Source organism: Rhinopithecus roxellana, chromosome 3 (assembly GCF_007565055.1).
Source record: "Rhinopithecus roxellana isolate Shanxi Qingling chromosome 3, ASM756505v1, whole genome shotgun sequence".
Classification (NCBI taxonomy): domain Eukaryota; kingdom Metazoa; phylum Chordata; class Mammalia; order Primates; family Cercopithecidae; genus Rhinopithecus; species Rhinopithecus roxellana.
Window position 1 is genome coordinate 66,007,545 of NC_044551.1, and position 19,303 is coordinate 66,026,847.

The following is a 19,303-nucleotide window of genomic DNA, read 5'->3' on the forward strand; positions in this document are numbered from 1 at the left end:
AAAAAACAAACAACCCCATCAAAAAGTGGGCAAAGGATATGAACAGACATTTCTCGAAAGAAGACATTCATACAGCCAACAGACACATGAAAAAATGCTCATCATCACTCGCCATCAGAGAAATGCAAATCAAAACCACAATGAGATACCATCTCACACCAGTTAGAATGGCAATCATTAAAAAATCGGGAAACAACAGTTGTTGGAGAGGATGTGGAGAAATAGGAACACTTTTACACTGTTGGTGAGATTGTAAACTAGTTCAACCATTATGGAAAACAGTATGGCAATTCCTCAAGGATCTAGAACTAGATGTACCATATGACCTAGCCATCCCACTACTGGGTATATACCCAAAGGATTATAAATTATTGTACTACAAAGACACATGCACACGTATGTTTATTGCGGCACTATTCACAATAGCAAAGACTTGGAATCAACCCAAATGTCCATCTGTGACAGACTGGATTAAGAAAATGTGGCACATATACACCATGGAATACTATGCAGCCATAAAAAAGGATGAGTTTGCATCCTTTGTAGGGACATGGATGCAGCTGGAAACCATCATTCTTAGCAAACTATCACAAGAAGAGAAAACCAAACACCGCATGTTTTCACTCATAGGTGGGAACTGAACAATGACATCACTTGGACTCGGGAAGGGGAACATCACACACCGGGGCCTATCATGGGGAGGGGGGAAGGGGGAGGGATTGCACTGGGGAGTTATACATGATATAAATGATGAATTGATGGGTGCTGACGAGTTGATGGGTGCAGCACACCAACATGGCACAAATATACATATGTAACAAACCTGCACGTTATGCACATGTACCCTAGAACTTAAAGTATAATAATAATTAAAAAAAAAAAACACTAACTACTTACACAATTGATACATTCAGAAACTACTATGTTTAGCAACTATGTATTGCACTGTAGATATAGTTGGGCAAATCACAATCTCAGCTCCCGAACTCATGGAACTTTAGACTTTTAGAGTTTTATATTAATGGTATTATGAATACCGTTAATTTTTAGGTGAAATATTATTATTCCTCAATTAATATGTGTAGCTGCATCAGAGTATATTCTGGCTAAAGTTCTGATGTGTTAGTCAAAATCAAATTGTGCCCAAGTGATAAATTCCGTCTGGCCAATGAAATAAGAATGCTACTTAAAATAGTGTCACTCTTGAAATGCAAACAGAATTAAAATTTTACATTTGCCTCTCTGACTTCTCTTTATGATACTGGTTCAAGAAAGGTAGGAAGGAAAGAACAGAAGAAATGAAGTGTAAGAAGTAAGGAAGAAAATAAAGATAGATGGAAGGAAAGAAGGAAAGAAAGAAAGACAGAAGATAGTTTGAAGTCAGGTAGCATGATGCCTCCAGCTTTATTCTTTTGGCTTAGGCTTGTCTTGGCAATGTGGGCTCTCTTTTGGTTCCATATGAACTTTAAAGTCATGTTTTCCAATTATGTGAAGAAAGTCATTGGTAGCTTAAGGGGTTGGTATTGAATCTGTAAATTACCTTGGGCAGTATGGCCATTTTCACAATATTGATTCTTCCTATCCATGAACATGGAATGTTCTTCTATTTGTTTGTGTCCTGTTTTATTTCACTGAGCAGTGGTTTTCAGTTCTCCTTGAAGAGGTCCCTCACATCCTTTGTAAGTTGGATTTCTAGGTATTTTATTCTCTTTGAAGCAATTGTGAATGGGAGTTCACTCTGATTTGACTCTCTGTTTGTCTGCTATTGGTGTATAAGAATGCTTGTGATTTTTGCACATTGATTTTGTATCCTGAGAATTTGCTAAAGTTGCTTATCCACTTAAGGAAATTTTGAGCTGAGACAATGGGGTTTTCTAAATATATAATCATGTCATCTGCAACCAGAGACAATTTGGCTTCCTCATTTCCTAATTGAGTACCCTTTATTTATTTCTCCTGCTTGACTGCCCTGGCCAGAACTTCGACCACTATGTTGAATAGGAGTGGAGAGAGAGAGCATCCCTGTCTTGTGCCAGTTTTCAAAGGGAATGCTTCCAGTTTTGCCCATTCAGTATGATGTTGGCTGTGGGTTTGTCATAAATAGCTCTTATTATTTTGAGATACGTCCCATCAATACCAAATTTATGGAGAGATTTTAACATGAAGGGCTGTTGAATTTTGTCAAAGGCCTTTTCTGCATCTATTGAGACAATCATGTGGTTTTTGTCTTTGGTTCTGTTTACATGCTGGATTATGTTTATTGATTTGCATATGTTGAACCAGCCTTTCATCCCAGGGATGAAGCCCACTTGATCATGTTGGATAAGCTTTTGGATGTGCTGCTGGATTCGGTTTGCCAGTATTTTATTGAAGATTTTTGCATTGATGTTCATCAGGGATATTGGTCTAAAATTCTCTTTTTTTTTTATGTCTTTGCCAGGCTTTGGTATCAGGATGATGTTGGCCTCATAAAATGAGTTAGGGAGGATTCCCTCTTTTTGTATTGATTGGAATAGTTTCAGAAGGAATGGTACCAGCTCCTCCTTGTACCTCTGGTAGAATTCGGTGGTGAATCTGTCTGGTCCTGGACTTCTTTTTGTTGGTACATTATTAATTATTGCCTCAATTTCAGAGCCTGTTATTGGTCTATTCAGGGAGCCAACTTCTTCCTGGTTTAGTCTTGGGAGAGTGTAAGTGTCCAGGAAATTATCCATTTCTTCCAGGTTTTCTAGTTTATTTGTGTAGAGGTATTTATAGAATTCTCTGATGGTACTTTGTATTTCTGTGGGGTCGGGGGTGATATCCCCTTTATCATTCTTTATTGCATCTATTTGATTATTCTCTCTTTTCTTCTTTATTAGTCATGCTAGTGTTCTATCAATTTTGTTGATCTTTTCAAAAAACCAGCTCCTGGATTCATTGATTTTTTTGAAGAACTTTTTGTGTCTCTATCTCCTGCAGTAATGCTCTGATCTTACTTAATTATTACCTTCTGCTAGCTTTTGAATGTGTTTGCTCTTGCTTCCCTAGTTCTTTTAATTGGGATGTTAGGGTGTCAATTTTAGATCTTTCTTGCTTTCCCTTTTGGGCGTTTAGTGCTATAAATTTCCCTCTACACACTGCTTTAAATGTGTCCCAGAGATTCTGGTGTGTTGTATCTTTGTTCTCATTGGTTTCAAAGAACATCTTTATTTCTGCCTTCATTTCGTTATGTACCCAGTAGTCATTCAGGAGTAGGTTGTTCAGTTTCCATGTAGTTGAGCGGTTTAGAGTGAATTTCTTAATCCTGAGTTCTAGTTTGATTGCACTGTTGTCTGAGATACAGTTTGTTATAATTTCTGTTCTTTTACATTTGCTGAGGAGTGCTTTACTTCTAACTACGTGGTCAATTTCAGAATAAGTGTAATTTGGTGCTTAGAAGAATGTATATTCTGTTGATTTGGGGTGGAGAGTTCTACAGATGTCTATTAGGTCCACTTGGTGCAGAGCTGAGTCCAATTCCTGGATACCTTTTTAACTTTCTCTCTCATTGATCTGTCTAATGTTGACAGTTGGGGGTTAAATTCTCCCATTATTATTGTGTGGGAGTCTAAGTCTCTTTGTAAGTCTCTCAGGACTTGCTCTATGAATCTGGGTGCTTCTGTATTGGATGCATATATGTTTAGGATAGTTGGCTCTTCTTGTTGAATTGATCCCTTTACCATTATGTAATGGCCTTCTTTGTCTCTTTTGATCTTTGTTGGTTTAAAGTTTGTTTTATCAGAGACTAGGTTTGCGACCCCTGCCTTTTTTTGTTTTCCATTTGCTTGGTAGGATCTTCCTCCATCCCTTTATTTTGAGCCTATGTGTGCCTCCACATGTGAGATGGGTCTCCTGAATACTGCAAACTGATGGGTCTTGACTCTTTATCCAATTTGCCAGTCTGTGTCTTTTAATTGGAGCATTTAGCCTATTTACATTTAAGGTTAATACTGTTATGTGTTAATTTGATCCTGTCATTATGATATTAGCTGGTTATTTTGCTTGCTAGTTGATGCAGTTTCTTCCTAGCATCAATGGTCTTCACACTTTGGCATGTTTTTGCAGTGGCTGGTATTGGTTGTTTCTTTCCAGGTTTAGTGCTTCCTTCAGAAGCTCTTGTAGGGCAGGCCAAGTGATGACAAAATCTCTCAGCATATGTTTGTCTGTAAAGGATTTTATTTCTCCTTCACTTATGAAACTTAGTTTGGCTGGATATGAAATTCTGGGTTTAAAATTATTTTCCTTAGGAATGTTGAATATTAGCCCCCACTCTCTTCTGGCTTGTAAAGTTTCTGCCGAGAGATCCGCTGTTAGTCTGATGGGCTTCCCTTTGTGGGTAACCCAACCTTTTTCTCTGGTTGCCCTTAACATTTTTTCCTTCATTTCAACTTTGGTGAATCTGACAGTTATGTGTCTTGGAGTTGCTCTTCTTGAGGAGTATCTTTGTGGTGTTCTCTGTATTTCCCGAATTTGAATGTTGGCCTGTCTTTCTATGTTGGGGAAGTTCTCCTGGATAATATCCTTTAGAGTGTTTTCCAACTTGGTTCCATTCTCTCCATCATTTTCAGGTACACCAATCAGACATAGATTTGGTCTTTTCACATAGTCCCATATTTCTTGGAGGCTTTTTTTTTTTTTTTTTTTTAACTCCTGTTTCTCTAAACTTCTCTTCTTGCCTCATTTCATTCATTTAATCTCCAGTCACTGATAACCTTTCTTCCAGTTGATCAAATCTGTTACTGAAGCTTGTGTTTTTGTCATGTAGTTCTCGAGTCATGGTTTTCAGCTCTATTAGATCATTTAAGGACTTCTCTACATTGGTTATTCTAGTTAGCCATTCATCTAATCTTTTTTCAAGATTTTTAGCTTCTTTGCAATGGGTTTGAACTTCCTCCTTTGGCTTGGAAAAGTTTGATCATCTGAAACCTTCTTCTCTCAACTCGTCAAAGTCATTCTCCCTCCAGCTTTGTTCCATTGCTGGCGAGGAGCTGTGTTCCTTTGGAGGGGGTGAGGTGTTCTGATTTTTAGAATTTTAAGCTTTTCTGCTCTGTTTTTCCCCATCTTTGTGGTTTTATCTACCTTTGGTCTTTGATGATGGTGACGTACAGATGGGGTTTTGGTGTGTATGTCCTTTCTGTTTGTTAGTTTTCCTTCAAATAGTCAGGACCCTCAACTGCAGGTCTGTTGGAGTTTACTTGAGGTCCACTCCCAACCCTGTTTGCCTGGGTATCAGCAGCTGAGGCTGCAGAAGAGTGAGTAGTGCTAAACAGCAAATGTTGCTGCCTGATCATTCCTCTGGAAACTTTGTCTCAGAGGAGTACTCGGCTGTGTGAGGAGTCAGTCTGCACCTACTGGGGGGTGCCTCCCAGTTAGGCTACAGTAACCAAAACAGCATGGTACTGGTACCAAAACAGAGATATAGACCAATGGAACAGAAAAGAGCCCTCAGAAATAATACCACATATCTACAACCATCTGATCTTTGGCAAACCTAACAACAACAAGAAATGGGGAAAGGATTCACTGCTTAATAAATGGTGCTGGGAAAACTAGCTAGCCATATGTAGAAAGCTGAAACTGGATCCCGTCCTTATACCTTATACAAAAATTAATTCAAGATTGATTAGAGACTTAAATTTTAGATCTAAAACCATAAAAACCATAGAAGAAAACTTAGGTAATACCATTCAGGACATAGATATGGGCAAGGACTTCATGTCTAAAATACCAAAAGCAATGGTAACAAAAACCAAAATTGACAAATAGGATCTAATTAAACTAAAGAGCTTCTGCACAGCAAAAGAAACTACCATCAGAGTGAACAGGCAACATACAGAATGGGAGAAAAATTTTGCAATATACTCATCTGACAAAGGACTAATATCCAGAACCTACAAAGAACTCAAATAAATTTACAAGAAAAAAACAAACAACTCCATCAAAAAGTGGGGGAAGGATATGAACAGACACTTCTCGAAAGAAGACATTTATGCAGCCAACAGACACATGAAAAATTTCTCATCATCACTGGCCATGAAAGAAATGCAAATCAAAACAACAGTGAGATACCATCTCACACCAGTTAGAATGGCAATCATTAAAAAGTCAGGAAACAACTGGTGCTGGAGAGGATGTGGAGAAATAGGAACACTTTTACACTGTTGCTGGGACTATAAGCTAGATCAACCATCGTGGAAGACAGTGTGGCAATTCCTCAAGGATCCAGAATTAGAAATACCATTTGACCCAACCATCCTATTACTGGGTATATACCCAAAGGATAATAAATCATGCTGCTATAAAGACACATGCACACATATGTTTATTCCAGCACTATTCGCAATAGCAAAGACTTGGAACCAACCCAAATGTCCATCAATGATGGACTGGATTAAGAAAATGTGGCACATATACACCATGGAAAACCATGCAGCCATGAAAAAGGATAAGTTCATGTCTTTTTTAGGGACATGGATGCAGCTGGAAACCATCATTCTCAGCAAACTATCGCAAGAACAGAAAACCAAACACTGCATGTTCTTGCTCATAGTTGGGAATTGAGCAATGAGGACACTTGGACACAGGAAGGGGAACACCACACACTGGAGCCTGCCATGGGGTAGAGGGAGGGGGGAGGAATAGCATTAAGAGATATACCTAATGTAAATGACGAATTAATGGGTGCAGCACACCAACATGGCACATGCATACATATGTAACAAACCTGCACGTTGTGCACATGTACCCTAGAACTTAAAGTGTAATTAAAAAAAAAAAAAAAGAAAGAAAGAAGAAAGTAAAATAAGATATTTATTAGTTAATGGATTAGGCAATATACTTAAAATAGAGTAACTCTAACTCAGCTATTTAATTAAATACAACTAATGAATAAAGACCCTAGGTGACTGGAAGAAGAATATTTAATACAGTTATAAACTAGCAAGGAATCTGGGAAGATGTTAATAAATCTTGGTTTCTGTCTGACAATTTATGTATATACAAAGCCTTGTTTGTCCAACTTGCAATCCTAAAGAAAAAAAATGAGTTAGTATAGCATATTAATTTTTGAAAATATCATTTAAGCTATAGTAATGCAACCTATGTAAACTACAACTAGTTTGTATTTTTGAAACATGAAGGAAATAGGTAGAAGCACATTACTCACTGAACTGTTTCCAGTGAATTTGAAGGAACTGTATTATCTTGTTATATTTATGTCATACAGCAGAGGGCTCTGCTTGTATTGGCCATAAAATTGAATAGTGTATTAGAGCTTGAGTAGAATATAGAAATAGATATTTATTAAATAAAATATTGCAAAATATAAATAAAATTATAAATAAGATGGTAGTAATCATTTAAATCTTTTTGTTGAGATAAAGTTCTCTGTTTCTTTTTATTATTATTTGCTTCTTTCAAATTTTATTATGCCTGTTTAGGTTTCCTTTTCTGACAGTATTTTTATATGAACATTATATAGATCTGAAAAATAATAATGAGAGAGACTGTTGATTTCTTCCTAAATCATTTTAGCAATAAGATTGTTACTAGAATAATTATTACAGTGAAAATAAAACCCCTTGCTCTTAAAGCAGATTGGGTTATAGTTTATATATGAAAAATAATTATTGGAAATTGATATGTATAAGGAACAAAGCTAATCACTGAATAGAGACAATTATAAATAAAACACAGTGTTTTGTTGAATATAAATAACATGAATAAAAATATTTCTATAAGACAGAATAGAGCAAGTTTCATAAAAAATTTACCACTAAAATGTGCTAGAGAAGTTGAAATGATAAAAGCTATATAATCAGTTACTTGGGTGTATCAACAGGAAGAATAAGACTAAGAAACTTTTTAGACAGAACATAAGGTTCTACCAGGCACAGCATTAGGGAAAACAGGAGGAATATTCAGGGAAACACAAACGCTCAGTTTGCCAAAAAGCAGAGTTTGAAAAGATGATAAGAATGAGACAGGTTCTATGAGTTACAGTGGATTAATTTTAACACAAACCTGTAAATGCCTTGATGAAACATTTACTTGATTAGCAAATTATTATGCCTCATACTAAAACTAGAAGATTCATAACCCTAGACACATAAACTATATTAGAACCCTCAAGATACTACAGAGTCAAATTTTGTATCAAAATAAATTCAACGGGGGCGGAGCAAGATGGCCGAATAGGAAGAGCTCCAGTCTCCAACTCCCAGCATGAGTGACACAGAAGACCGGTGATTTCTGCATTTTCAACTGAGGTACTGGGGACATCTCACTAGGGAGTGCCGGACAATCGGTGCTGTTCAGCTGCTGCAGCCTGACCAGCGAGAGCTGAAGCAGGGCGAGGCATCGCCTCACCTGGGAAGTGCAAGGGGGAAGGGTATCCCTTTTCCTAGCCAGGGGAACTGAGACACACAACACCTGGAATATCGGGTAACTCACACCCCAATACCGCGCTCTAAGCAAATGGGCACACCAGAAGAATATATCCCTCACCTGGCCGGGAGGGTCCCACGCCCATGGAGCCTCCCTGATTGTTAACACAGCAGTCTGCGGCGATCTAACCGCGAGGCAGCAGCGAGGCTGGGGGAGGGGCGTCCGCCATTGCTGAGGCTTAAGTAGGTAAACAAAGCCGCTGGGAAGCTCGAACTGGGTGGAGCTCACAGCAGCCCAAGGAAACCTGCCTGTCTCTATAGACTCCACCTCTGGGGGCAGAGCTCAGCTAAAAAACAATAGGGGAAATAGCAGAGGCCTGAGCAGACGCGAACGACTCTGTCTGACAGCTTTGAAGAGAGCAGTGGATCTCCCAACACGGAGGTTGAGATCTGAGAACGGACAGACTGCCTGCTCAAGTGGGTCACTGACCACTGAGTAGCCTAAGTGGGAGACATCCCCCACTAGGGGCAGTCTGACACCCCACACCTCACAGGGTGGAGTACACCCCTGAGAGGAAGCTTCCAAAGTAAGAATCAGACAGGTACACTCGCTGTTCAGCAATATTCTATCTTCGGCAACCTCTGCTGCTGATACCCAGGCAAACAGGGTCTGGAGTGGACCTCAAGCAATCTCCAACAGACCAACAGACAGTCCTTCTGACTGTCAGAAGGAAAACTATCAAACAGGAAGGACACCTATACCAAATCCCCATCAGTACGTCACCATCATTCAAAGACCAGAGACAGATAAAACCACAAAGATGGGGAAAAAGCAGGGCAGAAAAGCTGGAAATTCAAAAAATAAGAGTGCATCTCCCCCGGCAAAGGAGCGCAGCCCATCACCAGCAACGGATCAAAGCTGGTCAGAGAATGACTTTGACGAGATGAGAGAAGAAGGCTTCAGTCCATCAAACTTCTCAGAGCTAAAGGAGGAATTACATACCCAGCGCAAAGAAACTAAAAATCTTGAAAAAACAGTGGAAGAATTGACAGCTAGACTAATTAATGCAGAGAAGGTCATAAACGAAATGACAGAGATGAAAACCATGACACGAGAAATACATGACAAATGCACAAGCTTCAGTAACCGACTGGATCAACTGGAAGAAAGAGTATCAGCGATTGAGGATCAAATGAATGAAATGAAGCGAGAAGAGAAACCAAAAGAAAAAAGAAGAAAAAGAAATGAACAAAGCCTGCAAGAAGTATGGGATTATGTAAAAAGACCAAATCTACGTCTGATTGGGGTGCCTGAAAGTGAGGAGGAAAATGGAACCAAGTTGGAAAACACCTTTCAGGATACATCCAGGAGAACTTCCCCAACCTAGTAGGGCAGGCCAACATTCAAATTCAGGAAATACAGAGAACACCACAAAGATATTCCTCCAGAAGAGCAACTCCAAGACACATAATTGCCAGATTCACCAAAGTTGAAATGAAGGAAAAAATCTTAAGGGCAGCCAGAAAGGTCGGGTTACCCACAAAGAGAAGCCCATCAGACTAACAGCAGATCTCTTGACAGAAACTCTACAAGCCAGAAGAGAGTGGGAGCCAATATTCAACGTTCTTAAAGAAAAGAATTTTAAACCCAGAATTTCATATCCAGCCAAATTAAGTTTCATAAGTGAAGGAGAAATAAAATCCTTTACTAGATAAGCAAATGCTTAGAGATTTTGTCACCACCAGGCCTGCCTTACAAGAGACCCTGAAGGAAGCCCTAAACATGGAAAGGAACAACCGATACCAGTCATTGAAAAAACATGCCAAAATGTAAAGACCATCGAGGCTAGGAAGAAACTGCATCAACTAACGAGGAAAATAACCAGTTAATATCATAATGGCAGGATCAAGTTCACACATAACAATATTAACCTTAAATGTAAATGGACTAAATGCTCCAATTAAAAGACACAGACTGGCAAACTGGATCAAGAGTCAAGACGCATCCGTCTGCTGTATTCAGGAAACCCATCTCACATGCAGAGACATACATAGGCTCAAAATAAAGGGATGGAGGAAGATCTACCAAGCAAATGGAGAACAAAAACAAGCAGGGGTTGCAATCTTAGTCTCTGATAAAACAGACTTTAAACCATCAAAGATCAAAAGAGACAAAGAAGGCCATTACATAATGGTAAAGGAATCAATTCAACAGGAAGAGCTAACTATCCTAAATATATATGCACCCAATACAGGAGCACCCAGATTCATAAAGCAAGTCCTTAGAGACTTACAAAGAGACTTTGACTCCCATACAATAATAATGGGAGACTTCAACACTCCGCTGTCAACATTAGACAGATCAACGAGACAGAAAGTTAACAAGGATATCCAGGAATTGAACTCATCTCTGCACCAAGCGGACCTAATAGACATCTATAGAACTCTCCACCCCAAATCAACAGAATATACATTCTTCTCAGCACCACATCGCACTTATTCCAAAATTGACCACATAATTGGAAGGAAAGCACTCCTCAGCAAATGTACAAGAACAGAAATTATAACAAACTGTCTCTCAGACCACAGTGCAATCAAACTAGAACTCAGGACTAAGAAACTCACTCAATACCGCTCAACTACATGGAAACTGAACAACCTGCTCCTGAATGACTACTGGGTACATAACGAAATGAAGGCAGAAATAAAGATGTTCTTTGAAACGAATGAGAACAAAGATACAACATACCAGAATCTCTGGGACACATTTAAAGCAGTGTGTAGAGGGAAATTTATAGCACTAAATGCCCACAAGAGAAAGCAGGAAAGATCTAAAATTGACACTCTAACATCACAATTAAAAGAACTAGAGAGGCAAGAGCAAACACATTCAAAAGCTAGCAGAAGGCAAGAAATAACTAAGATCAGAGCAGAACTGAAGGAGATAGAGACACAAAAAACCCTCCAAAAAATCAATGAATCCAGGAGTTGGTTTTTTGAAAAGATCAACAAAATTGACAGACCGCTAGCAAGACTAATAAAGAAGAAAAGAGAGAGGAATCAAATAGATGCAATAAAAAATGATAAAGGGGATATCACCACTGACCCCACAGAAATACAAACTACCATCAGAGAATACTATAAACACCTCTACTCAAATCAACTAGAAAATCTAGAAGAAATGGATAATTTCCTGGACACTTACACTCTCCCAAGACTAAACCAGGAAGAAGTTGAATCCCTGAATAGACCAATAACAGGCTCTGAAATTGAGGCAACTATTAATAGCCTACCCACCAAAAAAAGTCCAGGACCAGATGGATTCACAGCTGAATTCTACCAGAGGTACAAGGAGGAGCTGGTACCATTCCTTCTGAAACTATTGCAATCAATAGAAAAAGAGGGAATCCTCCCTAACTCATTTTATGAGGCCAACATCATCCTGATACCAAAGCCTGGCAGAGACACAACAAAAAAAGAGAATTTTAGACCAATATCCCTGATGAACATCGATGCAAAAATCCTCAATAAAATACTGGCAAACCGGATTCAGCAGCACATCAAAAAGCTTATCCACCATGATCAAGTGGGTTTCATCCCTGGGATGCAAGGCTGGTTCAACATTCACAAATCAATAAACATAATCCAGTATATAAACAGAACCAAAGTCAGGAACCACATGATTATCTCAATAGATGCAGAAAAGGCTTTTGACAAAATTCAACAGCCCTTCATGCTAAAAACGCTCAATAAATTCGGTATTGATGGAACGTACCTCAAAATAATAAGAGCTATTTATGACAAACCCACAGCTAATATCATACTGAATGGGCAAAAACTGGAAAAATTCCCTTTGAAAACTGGTACAAGACAGGGATGCCCTCTCTCACCACTCCTATTCAACATAGTGTTGGAAGTTCTGGCTAGGGAAATCAGGCAAAAGAAAGAAATCAAGGGTATTCAGTTAGGAAAAGAAGAAGTCAAATTGTCCCTGTTTGCAGATGACATGATTGTATCTGGGATGTAAAGGACCTCTTCAAGGAGAACTACAAACCACTGCTCAGTGAAATCAAAGAGGACACAAACAAATGGAAGAACATACCATGCTCATGGATAGGAAGAATCAATATCGTGAAAATGGCCATACTGCCCAAGGTTATTTATAGATTCAATGCCATCCCCATCAAGCTACCAATGAGTTTCTTCACAGAATTGGAAAAAACTACTTTAAAGTTCATATGGAACCAAAAAAGAGCCCGCATTGCCAAGACAACCCTAAGTCAAAAGGACAAAGCTGGAGGCGTCACGCTACCTGACTTCAAACTATACTACAAGGCTACAGTAACCAAAACAGCATGGTACTGGTACCAAAACAGAGCTATAGACCAATGGAACAGAACAGAGTCCTCAGAAATAATACCACACATCTATAGCCATCTGATCTTTGACAAACCTGAGAGAAACAAGAAATGGGGAAAGGATTCCCTATTTAATAAATGGTGCTGGGAAAATTGGCTAGCCATAAGTAGTAAGCTGAAACTGGATCCTTTCCTTACCCCTTATATGAAGATTAATTCAAGATGGATTAGAGACTTAAATGTGAGACCTAATACCATAAAAACCCTAGAAGAAAATCTAGGTAGTACCATTCAGGATATAGGCATGGGCAAGGACTTCATGTCTAAAACACCAAAAGCAATGGCAGCAAAAGCCAAAATTGACAAATGGGATCTCATTAAACTAAAGAGCTTCTGCACAGCAAAAGAAACTACCATCAGAGTGAACAGGCAACCTACAGAATGGGAGAAAATTTTTGCAATCTACTCATCTGACAAAGGGCTAATATCCAGAATCTACAAAGAACTCAAACAAATATACAAGAAAAAAACAAACAACCCCATCAAAAAGTGGGCAAAGGATATGAACAGACATTTCTCAAAAGAAAACATTCATACAGCCAACAGACACATGAAAAAATGCTCATCATCACTCGCCATCAGAGAAATGCAAATCAAAAGCACAATGAGATACCATCTCACACCAGTTAGAATGGCAATCATCAAAAAATCAGGAAACAACAGGTGTTGGAGAGGATGTGGAGAAATAGGAACACTTTTACACTGTTGGTGGGATTGTAAACTAGTTCAACCATTATGGAAAACAGTATGGCAATTCCTCAAGGATCTAGAACTAGATGTACCATATGACCCAGCCATCCCACTACTGGGTATATACCCAAAGGATTATAAATTATTCTACTACAAAGACACATGCACACGTATGTTTATTGCGGCACTATTCACAATAGCAAAGACTTGGAATCAACCCAAATGTCCATCTGTGACAGACTGGATTAAGAAAATGTGGCACATATACACCATGGAATACTATGCAGCCATAAAAAAGGATGAGTTTGCGTCCTTTGTAGGGACATGGATGCAGCTGGAAACCATCATTCTTAGCAAACTATCACAAGAACAGAAAACCAAACACCGCATGTTCTCACTCATAGGTGGGAACTGAACAATGAGATCACTTGGACTCGGGAAGGGGAACATCACACACTGGGGCCTATCATGGGGGAGGGATTGCATTGGGGAGTTGTACATGATATAAATGATGAATTGATGGGTGCTGACGAGTTGATGCGTGCAGCACACCAACATGGCACAAGTATACATATGTAACAAACCTGCACGTTATGCACATTTACCCTAGAACTTAAAGTATAATAAAAAAATGAAAAAAAAAAAAATAAAATAAATAAATAAATAAATAAATAAATAAATAAATTCAACAAACATTGATAGAAATATATTTGCAAGAATATCTACTTTAATATATATAAATTGTTTTATTGGATCTTATAAATTTGACAGTTGTGTAAATACATTTGCTTTGCTATAATATTGTGGTTTTGTATAGCAAACAACATGTACATTCAATACATTTTTATTATATTTTTTTCTAAACTGCGTAATGGGTTTATATTAAAGAAAACAAAACAACAACAAAAATGAGTCTTTCTAAGAAATACTGGCTAATTTTGACATAAAAAATGTAGAATTCTCAGCCCATTTAAATTTATTATAATTATTGAAATATTTTGAATATGTCCATATTCTGAATCTTATTAAATGCTTGCTGTTTTTTGCAATAGCACATGTGATGTTTTTATGTCACTTTGTGTAAGCTACAATTTCTAGATATTCAATCAAACACTGATCTAGGTGTAATTTTGAAGGTATTTTGCAGATGTGATCATGATCAATAATCAGTTGGCAGTAAATTAGAGATATTTGATTTATAATAGATATTTTGGGTGGGTCCTATTTAACCAATCGAAGGATCTTAAGAGTAGAACTGAGGCTTCCCTAAAGAAGAAGAAATTCATCTTGTAGCTAACAGCTTCAGTCATTGCTAAAGAATTCCAGCCTTTCTCTTGACAGCCTGCCCTTTGGATTTTTGATTTGCTACACATTTCCCCAAAATCATCTAAGCCAAATGATGACAATCAAACTCTTAATATTTATCTACTACTGTTTTTGTCCGTCTAGCTGAAACAAGATGGCTACAGTTTAGGTAGTACTGAAAGTGATTCTGGAAGAAGAGAAGCTTCAAAATACATTCTCTGAATTGGTTCTGAAATTTCTGGAATTTGTTTTCTAATGAATCAGATTTCAAAACACTCATGACTGTAAAAGAAAGTACTGACTTTCCCTCGCATAATGTGGCCATAGAGATAATACAAAAGATTGCCATTGGATACTCTTAATCAAATACCTATTGAAGATATTTTAGAACACTTTAGTCAAATTAAGAAGTATCATGGGATTTGCTGGAGTAAGTGCATGTATGTGTTAGCTTAGCTGTCATAACAAAATGCTACAGACTGAATGGCTTGAGTAACAGAAGTTTATGTTGTCACAGTTCTGGAAGCCCCAGCATCCAGGTACCAGCATGGTCAGTTTCTGGTGAAGCCGTGCTTCCTGGATTTCAGATGATCACCTTATTGCTGGGTGCTCACATGAACTTTCGTTGGTGGATATGTGAGGAAAGAAAGAAACAGAGCTCTAGCATTTCTTTCTTTATAAGGTTTCAGCCTTATCAATTTAGAGTCCTACCCTTAAAATTTCATTTAAATAAATGACATCCTTAAAGGCCCTGTTTCCAAATACAGTCACATTAGGGATAGATTAGGACCTCTAATCCAATTAAGTAGGTCTTTATTAATTTTGAGGGATACAGTTAAGTTCATAACAGTGGAAAAAGAAAAGGATGAGCTCAAGAAAACAAATTCCTGGATCAAGCTCTATATAAATAATTGGAAATGTTTTAAACCGGCACTGACATAAATCCTCATCTCCAGTAGCCTCAGGTTAAAGCTTTCTAAAAACCAGACTTCAGAGTTTCATCCTGTGAGTGGTTGAGATATAATGCAAATTGAATTATCAATATTTCTAGATACCTTCTCTAATGTGAGGGCATTCATTGGAAGGAAGGGGATTCTAAAAATTAAACTAAGTTAATATGAACAGATTTCATTAATGGATTATCAAATCCCTTAATTCTTCCCGACCTTCTTTCCCAATAGAAGTGGACCTTCCACCCATATCCAAATAACTTATATTGGTCTCTCTTGATGCCTCTGACTTGCAAGGGATGACTGAATCACCTCATGTCCTTCACATACACACTTCTAGACCTATAATTACACTCACCTTCCAGCATGTCAAAAAGGATAAGACACAAAGTCTAACCCATAAAAAAGTGCTAAACACCAAGAACTGCATGATTTTTCCACTTTACACAGAAATCTTAGGAATATCTGTTGGAATTTATCTTATGGATATGAGATCACAATAGAAAAATAAAACACTGGATCAGGCTGAAACTTTTTTTTTAACTGTTAAGTTAAATGTATGAATTCAAGCTTTTTTCTCCATATGATTGTTGGCCACATGTATGTCTTCTTTTGAAAAGTGTCTTTTCATATCCTTTGCCCAGTTTTTAGGGGATTTTTCATTTTTTCTTGTAAATTTGTCTAAATTCCTTATAGATGCTGGGTATTAGATCTTCATTAGATGCACAGTTTGCAAATACTTTTTCCCCATTCTTTACATTGTCTGTTTACTCTGTTGATAGTTTCTTTTCTGTGCAGAAGCTCTGTAGTTTAATTAAATCCAATTTGCCAATTTTTACATTTGTTGCAATTGCCTTTGATGCCTTTTTATGAAATTTTTGCCCCTGCCTACATCCAGAATTGTGTTGTCTAGACTGTGTTCCAAGGTTTATAGAGATTTTGATTTTACATTTAAGTCTTTAGTCCATCTTGAGTTAATTTTTGTATATAGTGTAAGGAACGGGTCCAGTTTTAATCTCCTTTACATGGTTAGTTATCCCGGCACTATTTACTGAATAGAGAATTTTTTCCCCATTGCTTGTTTTTCTCAGGCTTGATGAATATTAGATAGATGTAAGTATGTGGTTTTATTTCTGGATTCTCTATTCTGTTCAATTGATCTGTGCATCTGTTTATGTAGCATGCTGTTTTGGTTACTGTAGCCCTGTAACATAGTTTAAAGTCAGGTTCTGTGATGTCTCCAGCCCCGTTCCTTTTTCTTAGGATTTCCTTGACTGTCCGGGTTCTTTGTTTTATATGAATTTTAAAATAGGTTTTTCTAACTCAATGAAGAATGTCAAAGTAGTTGAATAGAAATAGCTAGCATTGAATATACAAATTGCTTTGGGCAGTATGGGCATTTTAGTGATGATTTTTCTTATCCATGAGCATGGAATCTTTTTTTCCATTTGTTTGTGTCATCTCTGAAATCTTTGAAGCAGTAGTTCTGAAATCTTTGAACAGTAGTTCTCCTCTTAAAAGAGAACTAATTAGCTGTATCCCTAAGTGTTTTATTCTTTTTCAGCAAATGTGAATGAGGGTTAGTTTGTGATTTGGTTCTCAGCTTGACTATTGTTGGTGTATAGGAATGCTAGGGATTTTTGCACATTGATTTTGTACTATGAGACTTTGCTAAAGTTGTTTATCAACTTAAAAAGCTTTGGGGCTGAGACTATCAGGTTTTCTAGATATAGGAACATGTAGTCTGCAAAAAGGGATAGTTTGACTTCCTTGCTTTATATTTGTACATTCTTTATTATTTTTTTCTTTTGCCGGATTGCCCAGGCCAGAACTTCAAATACTATGTTGAATAGGAGTGATAAGAGATGGCATCCTTATCTTGTGCCAGTTTTCAAGGGAAATGCTTTCAGCTTTTGCCCATTCACTATGATGTTGGCTGTACCTTTGTCATATAGGGATCTTATTATCTTGAGGTATGTTCCTTCAATATGTAATTTATCAAGAGGTTTCAACAAAAATGGATGTTGAATTTTGTTGAAAGCCTTTCCTGAATCTATTGAGATAATTCTGTGGTTTTTGTGTTTAGTTCTGTTTATATGATGAATCACATTTATTGATTTGTGTATGTTGAACCAACCTTGCATCCTGAGATTAAAGTCTACTTGATTGTGGTGGATAAGCTTTTTGATGTTCTAATGGATTTTGTTTGCTAGTATTTTATAGAGGATTTTCACATCGATATTCATCAAAGGTGTTGGCCTGAAGTTTGTTGTTGTTGTTGCTGTTGCTGTTGTTGCATCTCTGCCAGATTTTGGTATCAGGATAATGCTGGCTTCATAGAATGAGTTAGGGAGACATCTCTCCTTTTCAATCTTTTGCAATAGTTTCAGTAAGAATAATACCAACTCTTTTTTATATATGTGGTAGAATTCAGCTGTTAACACTTCTGGTCCTGGGTATGTATGTATTTATTTATTTATTTATTTATTTATTTATTTTTGGTTGGTAAGCTATTTATTACTGCCTCAATTTTAGAACTCATTATTGGTCTCTTCAGGGATTCAGTTTCTTCCTGGCTCAGTCTTAGAAGGGTGTATGTGTCCAGGAATCTATCTAGTCTATGTACAGAAAATGTTCTATTCTCTGTTTGCTCTTTGTCTTTTTGTGGGGTCAGTGATAATACTGACATTTTCATTGGTAATTGTGTTTATTTAAATCTTCTCTCTCTCGTCTTCTTTATTATTCTAGCAAGTGGCCTATCTATTTTACTAATTTTATAAAAGCTCCTGGATATGTTGATTGTTTGAATGGTTTTTCATGTCTCTTTCTCCCTCAGTTCTGCACTGATTTGGTTATTTATTGTCTTCTGCTAGCTTTGTGACTTTTTCGCTTTTGGTTCTTTAAATATTTTAGTTGTTGGATTGTTAACTTGAAATATTTATAACTTTTTGATGTGGGCATTTAGTGCTATAAATTTCCTTCTTAACACTGTCTTAGCTGTGTTGCAGAGATTCTGGTATGTTTTATCTTTTTTCTCATTAGTTTCAAATAATTTCTTGATTGTTGCCTAAATTTCGTTATTTACCCAAATGTCATTCAGAAGCAAATTATTCAATTTCCATGTAATTTTATGGTGCTGAGTGATTTTTTTAGTCTTGATTTTGAATTTGTTTGTGCTATGGTCAGGAAGACTTTTTTTAATGATTTTAGTTATTTTGCATTTGCTGAGTGTTTTACTTCCAATTATTGATTGAGTTTAGAGTCTGTCCCTTGGGGCCATGAGAATAATGTGTATTCTGGTGTTTTAGGGTGTAGAGTTCTGTCCATTTGATCGAGAATAGGTCCATTTGATCCAGAACTGAAATCAGGTCATTAGTATTTTTGTTAATTTTCTGTCTCAATGATCTGTTTAACATTGTGAGGTGTTAAAGCCTCCACTATTATTGTGCGGGAGTTTAAGTTTCTTTGAAGGTCTCTGAGAGCTTGCTTTATGAATCGGAGTGCTCCTTTGTTGGTGTCTTTATATTTAAGATAA